The 11,765-nt window shown below is 29.6% G+C and overlaps 1 long non-coding RNA gene across 2 annotated transcripts; it reads right to left on the bottom strand.

Moving 5' to 3' along the window:
• Positions 1–3,738: 3,738 nt before the first annotated feature.
• Positions 3,739–7,316, bottom strand: LOC129318796 (uncharacterized). 2 transcript variants are annotated; one of them, XR_008595308.1, is made up of 3 exons: positions 6,904–7,316; positions 6,658–6,764; positions 3,739–4,061 (listed from the first exon to the last, which is right to left on the bottom strand). It is a non-coding gene; the product is annotated as an uncharacterized LOC129318796 (long non-coding RNA). The 2 variants fall into 2 exon arrangements; XR_008595309.1 differs by having other exon boundaries at positions 3,739–4,054.
• Positions 7,317–11,765: the final 4,449 nt, after the last annotated feature.

The following is an 11,765-nucleotide window of genomic DNA, read 5'->3' as shown; positions in this document are numbered from 1 at the left end:
GGGAATATGCATGTTGATTAAATAAAACATATCAACCAAATTATCAAGTCCTAATTACTTATTTGTTATTTACTTTATTATTTTATAATTTATAATTTAATATTATACACTTTTACTAGGGCATATTTAATCCATGTGTATATTCCTGCATTAGCAATTTAATTTCCACATTAGTTTTTTAAGGCTACTTTTTCGTACAAAGCTTAAATCAATAACTTGATAATCAAAGCAAACATTAAGGATTGAAATGATAGAATTAAAGTTAAGGGACTAAATTAATAGAATTCCAAAATGTAAGGGATTAAAAGTTGCTTTATCCCAATTTAATAAAAGGAGAATTACAGCCAGCTCCCCTCAAAAAAATTAATTAAGATAAGGACCACCAACAAGTTCTATTTGAAAAAAAAAAACAATAATCCATTCGCATTTTAATAATAATTCATTTTAGTCTTCCCTGGCTTCCCTTGCTCATCTTTCTCGGGGCCTGGGGATAAGAAGACCAGTCATTTTAATAGCAAGGGGAAAATTATATAACAACAAATATTTAGATATTTAAAAACTTTACCTCGCGATGTCTGTAATAACTCCAAAATATAAAAAAAAAAATTGAGTGTATTTTTATAAATTTTGAAGTAGATGTTATAAGAAAGATTAGTAGTCATCTTCATGTTCCGTCACTGCAATTTTGGGTGGAGGGAGCTTAGATCTCCTCCCTTATTTCCTCTTTGCTTCGATGGTGTGAGCCAACTTTCAATCTCTTCCTCGTCAAATTTGGGTATGTATTGTGATTCGGGAATTGCCAAAATTTTGATTAGGAATTGATTGCTGAAATTTTGAAATTTTGCTTTATTATTGAACGTTCTAACAAGTTTAAATTGAAGATTAAGAATTTCACTTTTGATAGGTAACTATGTTATATATTTTTTGGTGGCCACTAAATGATGAATATATGTTTAGATTTGGTATTTCTTTGAATTTAAATTGATTTTAGTTGAATGAATGAAATTTGAAAAGTCTGGTAAATTTATATGGATGTTTAGAAAACTTTTGGGAAAGATATTTAAAGAATAAAATGGTTATTGTATGATTTAAGTTTGAATGCACATAAGGTATTTGATAATTGTTTGATCAGACGAAGTTAGTTTTTGGTAGTAAATGAATGTGATAAGTGTATTATTGTCGAGTTTATTGTTATAATAGGCAATTATTCTCTGTAATACAAGGATGAAAATGTAGTTAGAAAATTTTGAAGGTCAATAATTCAAGAACAAAGTTTGTTGTTTCTTCTGTTAGCTTTTAAGTTCAAACAGACTGGTTGATAAAATGTTTGAGGAATGAAATTTATGAAAATTAAATAGACACAACTGATAATATTAATTATATCATAATAGAAGTTTTTTATTTTCTACAGGCAGATTTGGAAACGTTGAGTGTTGTTTATATATTTGTCAAAGATTTATTAATTAAGCCCAATATAGCATTTTATTTGTGAAAGGTTGATATTAAGATTTTCTTTTTCAATTCTCTAAATTTGTTGAATTGAAGAATTTTGAATTTAAAAAGTGTATAAAAGAAATAATAATATTTGGACATTAGAGAATTAAAGTGCGGACAATTTAATAAATTATATATTTGAGAATATTATGATAAGTAGATAATATTTCAATTAATTTATCAATAATTTTTTTATTAGAATATTATTTTTCTTAAATAGATCATGTGTACTATTTCGAATATTGAATTATTTGTTGATTAAGGGCCTGTTTTTTTACCATTCTTAAAAGCTATTTTTTTATTTTAATATTTTTAAAACAAAAAACTTGTTTGGTTAATTATTTTTTAATTGTTGTTTTGAAAACAGTTTTTAATTTTTTGCTTTTAAATACAAGAAAACCAAAACAACTTTTAGTTGTTTCTGTTCCTATTTTTTTAATTTTACAAAGAAAAAGCGGGAATCAAGAAATGAGAATTGTTCTAATTAATGGCAAACGCTATAATTTTGTCTCGAAAAAATAGAATCACCCATCTCATAAATTTATAAAACTGTTTTTGGATTACTATTACTAAATAAGTTTTTATGTTTGTTCTCAAAAACAGTTTTTAAAATTGTTTTATAAAACAACTTTTGGAAACAAAAAATGAAAATGACAACCAAACAAGCCCTAAATGAGTTCCTAAAGTTATAGCATGTATGGTGAAAGATAGACAAATTTTTTTACATGTATGTACATTCTCATGCAAAAGATATTCTTTAGATTCAAGAAAATATTTTTACAAGTTTCAGTGATCTTTTATTTGATAAACATTGACAATCATGGAAATTATCCATGATGAAGAAATTTATAAGACAATTATGAATTTTCATATTGAGAATGATTGATATTTTAAATGATTCATGCAAGTTTGATATTGATAAAAAAAATTATACTTTTAATAGTAATTATTTTCTCGCATGTTTGAAAATGAATTTTAAAAGGACTATATGTAAAACGTTGATTGCTAATGATAATTTTGTTAGTCCTTAGTAGGCCATAGTTATAACTAGCTAGTTTAACTTTTCTGAGCGTCGCAACCACGTTTGTTATTCATGGGTTTCATACTTGTATTTGATTTCAAGGCTTTGAGTCGCATTTGGTTAGTATTATCCTCATAGACAATGCATTCACATTTATTTTCATCGTTGAGGCTGCGTTTAGTTACTTACCCTTGTGAACTATGTATTCACCTTTATTTTCATGGCCTAAATCGCTTTTGATTATTTACCCTCGTGGACTGTGTGTTCATATTTGTTACTTGTTCCGCAAAGTCCTTAGAATATTAGTTTTTAATTGATTTGTGAATATACACTTCATTAATTTTGAATAACAAATGTTACTATTTTTATTTATTTATTAATCTATTTTATTTCACAAGTATTAAGGTTGCTTTGTTATTATAAATTTAATAGTTCAATATTTTTAATGTTATATAGAATCTCTTAATCTCTAAGATCAGTGATTATATTATACCTAATGTTCTCTCTTTAATTTGTATATAATTACTTTAGTTTACTCATCTTGATTCTTTTAATTTTATTGTTGGGATATTTTTTACTAAAAAAATTTATTTTTGGTTTCTGATAATATGTTACTAGCCTTGTACCTCTAGTTGAACATTGTGGAGTTGATTAATGATTACCAATTGGGAATTGAAAACCTATTTCCATTAATCTTTATTTGTTGTCGAACCTAATTTTATATATTATAATTTATAAATTAAGTTCTATATGCTCTATGTAAACCATAAGCAGGATCATTACCTTATTGAGTGATGTCGCAAGACTTGTTGGCGTGGAGCAAGGCTCTTCTTTAATTAAACTGAGTTCACTTCTAAAAAAATTTTTCCCTTAAAAGATTCTATTTATAAAGAAGATTTTGTCAAAATTTTTACCAAAAATTGGCAACTAAAAATATTTAATAATATTGAAAGAATTCTATTCTATAACAGAAGTGCGTTTGTGGTTAAAAATAAGATGTTTTCCCTTTGAAGGCATAAAGGATGTGGGCTTTTACACATGTCCTGTACCAGTCATATCTTGATTTTTGGGAGTGACAATGTCAAAATCTCTTTCAACTTAATAACATTTTCATGTTGTAATTTCTTCAGAATTTTGAATTCACGAATAGCAGTTATAAAAAACTGCAACAAAAAAGCAAAAATTCAGGGAAGAACCTTGTGATACAAAATTAGCAGCAGACGAGAACAACCAATAATACTTTCTCAATTACGAAGTGTTACTTGAAATTCTCATCGTGAAAACATCAACTGGACTGTAAACAGAATTATCGTATGCACCCATAATAGAGCAAATAACATTCAGCAAGGTGATGGAAGAGACACACCCTCTCTCTCATTGTCCATTCTTATTTCTTCAAAGCAACAATGTCACCTGTTCTGATTTCTCTAGCCATGTACAAAGGTATAGATCAGTTCCTTCTTGCAGTTGCAGTGTCAGCAATGAAGAATACACCCAGAAACAAGATATTTTGGAGCAGAAATAGGCAAACAACTCTACCTGCAGGCTATAACTCAAGCATATGCCTTAAAAGGGAAATTTAAGAATAGAAAATATTACAAAGTAAGTAAAAAGTTCTAGCAGTGCAATTCTTACACCTACAACCCAAATTATTTTTCTTTGGGAGTTGAAACCTATAATAAGTAATTGGTGTCTTCCGATTCCAAATCTATAAGTTGGAACCTATTATGGGACATTTGATGCATTACAGATGTATGATCATTACTCTTCAAGGGTTATTCTATTCCACCTTTTAGAAAGAAAAGAACTTAAATCAAAATACTTAATACAGAACTTCTACCGTGAAACCCTGCCCAAGGATTGTGGCTGTTCGCCCTCCCCCATATTTAACAAAGCTATTGCAAAATTGTATACAGAACTGGTTGCATACACATGTACCAATTCTATAGGATTCCAATCATGATAAGTATCGTGAATCGGAAAGCGCATGTCTTAATTACAATCATAAAACATATCAAACTATAAGATTTAGTGACAACTGAAAAATAGCTTCAAATATAATAATGTTCCATATGTATCCTTGTAATATAGAGAAAATGCTAAAGATAATAAATCTGATTCATGAGTTAAGATGGTGAATGCAATAGACAACAAAACTCATCTAGAAACCTTTTAAATTATCAAGTAGTCAAACACCCCATCCAGCAACTAAATAAAACTTGTGAACTGAATGCAGTCCTCGAGCACAAAGGCAAAACATCACAAATAGACCTGATTTTGGGTTGGGATAAGGGCCTGACTTTTGCCAAATTTCAATGGTCCCGCACCTAAAGCGCTTTTGAGAACTCACATCAAAGGCCAATTTGGGTTGGGCTAATGGCCTGACTTTAGCCAAATTTCTAAGGTCCAACATCTAAAGCCCTCTTGAGAGCTCACAGCAAAGGCCAAATCATTATAAAAGTTCATCTGAAGGTGGTGAAGGGCAAAGGACAATTAGATTAACATAGTTAACATAGTTTATTAAGGTGCTTGGTAAGTTATAGCAGGGGTCAAAGACAGTTCTAAAGAGTACAGACAAGTTTTTTAAGGTTTCCAATGTTGTTAAAGGCGAAAGGCACACTGAAGGCGCAAAACGTATAAAATGCCTTAGGCGCAAGGCACTAAAAAGGCATGTGCCTGAACGAAGGAAGGCGCTACCATGTGCTGTAGACTCTAGGTGTTGCCGCTTTGGTCTGAACTTCTAAGGGGTCATAATAGGTTCTCTTTTATAACCTAAAAACTATAAGTTAGGGTTAAACTTCCTAAAAATTTTCCCAAGGTCACAATAATTTCTGTGTCAAGTTTAAGATTTCAATCAAAGATTATATCTTGCAATAAATTTAAATCTTTTCTATTATGTAATTGTCCTCCCTTATTTTAAATTTAAATTTTCTCTATTTTCTAAGTTATATCATATAACTCTCCATATTTTATATCATATTTTAAAGGGTTATTTATTAAAAAAAGAGCAAACTGATCATCTTCTTCAATACGCTACCCAATAGCAATTGATTAAAGTAGTCAATGTTGTCCTCATCTGCTCTTCTTCCAAATCCAATCAACATCGTCCTCGTCCTCACCTTTTTTTGTTCTTCAAAACTCAGTTCCAGTCAGTCATTGTCTTCTTTTCTTCAATACCCAGTCCTAGTTGGTCGCCTTCGTCTCTTCTTTAATGCCCAGTGATCGACCGTCATCTACTCATCTTCTATTCTCTTGTTCTTCAACTCGCTTCAACCAGGCGCCCTCAAGCGAGCGCCTTTTGTTAGTGCAAGGCGCACAAGGCACTTTCAGGCGAGTGCCTGACTAACCCCATCACCTCTCTTCATGCGAGAGGCGATGAACCTGTTTAGCGCCTCGCCTTTGTGCCTTAGGTGCTCGCCTTTAACCACACTGAAGGTTTCACAAAGTTTTATTGATTGGCCATAAAATCCTATCTGGTCTTCTCATTAAAAAGGTAAAGGCGTGATCTTTCACCACTCATGGGTGCCATAAATAGATTTATGGCAAGACTTTGGCAAACTAGGAACCGCCAACAACAACCACAAGCCTAGGTGGGTAAGCTACATGGACACAACACTATTATACTCTATCAACAACAAAATCTTGGGATATATTGTTAACAAACTATGAACTGCCAGTGCAGACTTTTTATTTCACTGGTTGCATTTCTTCACTATCATTATTCATCATGTAGGAAGTCCTGTCAGTGCTGTCATATGGCATGTAAACTGAGGCTAGAGCTTCTATACTGAACAACATAATAGACAAGTACACAGCGCCAGTTACCAGCTAGCTAAGAAAGTTTAGCCACTATGATCCACAAATGACTAAGCGTCTGATAAGTTGAAGTTTAAACAATATATATTTACAAGCCCCCATGTAAGTCACCAAAGAAATAAGAAAAACGATATTATGATCAAACATAAGCTGCTGCCGACAACCATAAACACATCACACCAACATAAAGAAAGCAAAAGCAAAATCGGAACAGATGCTTAAAAAAATTAAACTATGAAGCATTGCAAAACTAAGAAACAGAAATAGCAATTAACGAGTACAGTGATACTGCATGAAGGAAACAGGGAAAAAAAATTAAAACTAACCCATGAGTTCCCTCGCCAATCTGCTCCAACTTTTCCAAGCAATCAACACTTCTGGATCCCCATGAAGGATACTCATCAAGGTTCAGCTGGCGCGATAGCCATTGCTCCTAAACCCAAAACACGTGTTCGAATTCAAGAACAAGGAAACCTAATTAAAAAAAAAAAAGAACCACATAACAGAAGTGCAATAACAGATGGCCGATCAGGGCTTTTCACCACCGGAACAGTTGGAGAAAAACCACATACCAGAAGCGCAATAACGTTGGAATGAAACAAAGTCGACACCTTTCGAGAAAGGCAACGTCATATGCAGCGGAGTGGTGTTTAAGGAATTGAATTGGGAAGAATGAAGTATCTGGATCGATGAAATAGAGAATTGGGAAGAGTGAAGAGTTTAACCAAACGATATTAGCGGCACGATGAATCAAATGCGAGTTTCAGTTGACTCCATGAACCATCTCTGCCCTCTCAACAACGATTCGAACACTTCAATGCAAGCTATCACGATTATGTCCGCAGCGTTGTGGCCGATAAACTTGCTGGATCGTCTGGGTTTCTAGGTTTTACGATTCTATAGCCTCTTGCAATTTTGGAGGATGCCGTAACTTGACTAAGATTAATACTCTCAGGATTATTGTTCCTACTCTGTAATCTTCTGTTTCCTTGGAAGGTTTTCACTCTGTTTGTTATCAACCAATTTTTTTTTAGAAAAAGTTATTTGAAAAAAAAAGGAGGAATTAAATTTGACTGAATAAAAATAAAAATAATAAAATTTAATTAAAATATATAAATAATGATTAAGTATTTTAAAATGTTATAATTCATCTAAAGTTTTTGAGTATTTTTCTGATATTAATAATTTTAATTTAAAAGATTAAATTATTTTTTATTTAAAATAAAAATAACAATTTAACTTATTTTTTCAATCATAATTTTTATTCTATAAATCATAAAAATTGAATAAAAATTATAACTTTTTATATAAATTTTTTGTGTGATTGATAAATAAATTTAAAAATAATTAATTCTAATCATAATTTTTATTTCAGAATTATAATTTTAATCTTGTGAGTTGAAAAAATTAAATAATAAAATAATAATTTCTCACATAAAATTTTTTTTATTATTGAAGTTCAAATTTTAAAAATAATTAATTATAATTTTTATTCAAGTAATTAAAATTTTTATTTTAAAAATTATAAGAATTGATTGAAAATTAAAATTTTTTACGTGAATTTTTTTTATTATTAAAATTTAAGTTTTGAAAATAACCTATCGAAACTTTTATTTAAACAATCACAACTTTTATTATATAAATAATAAAAATTAAATATGAAATTATAACTTTTCATATGAACTTATTATTAAATAAGAGACAATTTAATTATTTAATTTAAAATTATTAATATCAAAAAGACATTTATAGATTTTAAAAAAATTATAATATTTTGACTTGATTGTTTTTATATATTTTAGTAAAATTTATTGTCATTTTCTCTTGTGAATATCTATTTTTATTAGGAAATATCTGTTTCTTATATATTATATAATTCATAACAAATATATATGTACACTAATGTTGGTTTATAATTAAATCAAAGGATATGAATATTACACGCGCGCACGTATGCATATACATATACATACATATACATACATACATATACATATATATATATATATATAAATGACCCTTGGTGAACAATTTATATATCACTTATTATACAACAAATTATTTTTATTAATATTATGAATAAATTAAATTTATATGTCTTTATTTTATAATTACATAAAATATATTAAGTAAGTAAATTTAATTAGATTTTATAAAAAAAATAACTATTTTTGAGTAACTTTTATACTCAAAGAATGTAAGCGATAAATACTTTCAATTTACATGATTAATATTTGGACCTCATTTTTAAAATATTTAAAATTAAAATTTGTGTGAAAATCGCATGATTAAAATATTTTTTTAAGAAATAAGTATGTATTTGCCAAAAAAATAAATATACAAACATATGATGCTTAGAGCTGAAAAAATAGTTTGACCTAGAAAACGACCAAAATTTGAAGAAGTTATCAAGCCTTTTGGCTTGACTCTAGATGGCCATTAAAAAAAAAACATACACAAGCGTTTTGATTATCAATATCTAGTCATCTTTTTCAAGAAAATAAAGCTGAAATCTAAATCTATCCATCATTTTTTTTTTTTGCATCCATATATCTGTTTCTTATATATTGCACATATAGACATATCTAGAATATTAATTAAATATTTCATCCATTTAAAAATATAAGATAATTTTAATTGAATCTCAACTTTCAATAAAATAGTTACTTGTCTTTAAACTAACCATATTTTTTCATATTTACCTCTATTAAACACTTTAAAAAATAAAGTAATCTATTCAATAGGGACATTTTTTGGAGAAAAAGGCCATAGTTACATCTTAAAAGACTCAAAACACTTTATATTTTTTTAACATTCAACTCTTTAAAAAATATTTTATATTTTTTAACAGAAGTAGTATAACATTTATATTAACAGTGAGAGGTAGAGTGCGGCTAGAAAGCGATAGCTAGAGCTCAGATTGAGTCTTCAAATTTCATATATGAAGGAGCAAAGGTTAGGCACAAACAGATAAGGGGTGAGGGGTAGTGAGAGTGTAAGAACTTTAGTTCAAAGCACAGCTTCACTAAGACTAAAGTGGACTATTACGTCCTATATTGGAAAGACTTAGGAAAAGTATTGAGCATATAAATAGATGCACTGCATTGAACTAAGTTTTTGGGAAAAGAGTAATTGCCTTGTAATGGGACGCTTTGAAGAATGAAGGGAATGTCTACTCTTTGGAGTGGAGTTGTGCGGCGCTAATAATCTCAATCTTCATATTAGGTTCAGGAGTTGGATCAAAATTAAATAACCTAAGGACAATGTGATAAATATATAATTATAAATTAAATATAAGTAAAATCCATATAATTAAATATAAATGATTAAATAAGCCCGGCCTATGAGCTTACTGGCCTAATCTGTTTAGCTAAACAAGCTTTTAGAATAAGCCCCTTTAGTTAAACAAATCAGGCCGTAGGCTGCCTAATAGAGGTCTAATCTATTTCCATGCTTACTCACAGTATAGATCACATTGAAGTTGGTGAGAAGAGAGCAAATGTCTTTTGCAATCATTAAAGCCTCTAACTAAAGATTACAAAGAAGTTTGGCCAACAAAGGAGATTGAGGTCTTGAGATCGAAGGTCCTCACTAGTAGCCTAGCAGGAGTTATAATCAAGATCTAGAGTAAAGTTGAATGAAGATAGAGAATCTCAAAATCTCTCGTGTAAGTAGTTCTGCGCTTAAACCATGCAAGCATGACAACTTGTCGCCTATCCTTAAGAATTAAGATTTTCAACACTATAAATAACTCTTATTTTTTCTTGGATCATATGAAGCTCCATCCATCTACTTAAAAATTTGGAAGGCTTCTTTTAATAACAATTACAACCAGGCGACTTCATCCAATGTGCATATATATGCTTTAGAAAGTAGTACAAATGATGATAATTTTAAATGGCTTTGCAAATATCAAGCTTGTGACCATCATGAATGACTAACTTTTCGAGCTTTCAAATACCATGGATTAAAATTACAAATCTTTCTAAGAGATCAAATTTTCTATCTAGAAGAAGATGCTTGATGAAATCCTTCAGAAAATGTAGATAGCTTGAACAATCAAAAAAATCAAATTTCAAGGACAAAGCATAATGGCTAGGTTATCTAAATAATGCAATATATTAATAGTGGCAACTGCCATTATCCCTTTATTTTACTGACAACTCATTCAGTTTATGAAACTAAAGGCTGATTTGATTCTTTTTTTTTTTAAGGTATCCTCACAATCAATAACCATGAGACTAATTCCTCAAATAATCTTAATGTCATTTAAGGGGTTGTTCTCTCTCAAGTTGTACTCTACATACACACTTTTAAGAATTGAATTCTGAAATGATGTTTAATGAACTTAGATTTTGATGAACCTAGACTATTACCATCTGTGCCACACCTACTTGGGAGGGCCCATATGATTTAATTGCATATTTGCAAATGAAGAGAGAATGATTAGCATGGGGTGCGATGCAATACACACTATCCGTCTATTTGGTTTGATGTCAAAGAATGTGATGGAAAATCAATGGGAGTTAGGCCTAATAAAAAGGATTGGTCTCTCATAACATAGCAAACTAAAATTCAAATCCTCGTTAAGATATGTGCCTACATTTAATACCTGATCATGCTTCAAACATGATTACCTTTAATAAAAGAATATCTATGAGCAATAAAAAAAAGAGAATGCAGTAGAAAATTTTATTTTTATATTTTATCATAGAAAAAAAAATTAAATGTATACTTACTTCCTTCTTTGCCCTCTTTCCTTCCACTTTCACCATCCTTTGACCTCCGCTATTGCAGCAATAAGCTAGCTGTCCACACAATCTCCTTTTTATTTTTAACATATTCAACATTCAAATGCAACACACAACATACAAATTAGATCTAAAATTCAAATTTTTGCTTTTTCGCCAAACAATGTGAAGAATAGATCTAGAACAAAAATTTAAAAACTCGTCAATGACATGTGTGAACAACCAAGGATCAAGAGCAAATATGACTTTCCAAAGATTGTAGAGGATAGTAATTACCATGGTAAAAGACTTTGAGTAACCAAACACAATTTTCAATAGTAATGGGATCTCCATTACCATGGATTACCATTGTAGGGTTGCAATGGAATTGAACCAAATGAGCTGTATATGTGGAATACAATATACGTGAAAATTAAAGGAAGAATAATAGTAAAGTCTCAAAAGAAGAAATTAATAGTTGTTAGGTTCCAAACATGAATTTCAATTGTAAATTGAGAGGCACATTTACAATTTAAATATCTTGTTTGCAATTTAAACTCCTAAATTTGCAATTATTTAAATCTATATTTATAATTTATTTTTCAAAAAATTTTAATAAAGATTCAATTGTTATTAATTTCCTCTTTTGAGATTTCACAATTATTCTTTCAAAATTAAAGCATCCGATACTGCATCTTACTGAT

The sequence above is a fragment of the Prosopis cineraria genome, unplaced genomic scaffold (assembly GCF_029017545.1).
Source record: "Prosopis cineraria cultivar Desert tree isolate PC_DT_omini unplaced genomic scaffold, ASM2901754v1 PC8, whole genome shotgun sequence".
NCBI lineage: Eukaryota > Viridiplantae > Streptophyta > Magnoliopsida > Fabales > Fabaceae > Prosopis > Prosopis cineraria.
The sequence above is the reverse complement of the archived record's forward strand: the minus strand, read 5'-3'. Positions and strand labels throughout refer to the sequence as shown.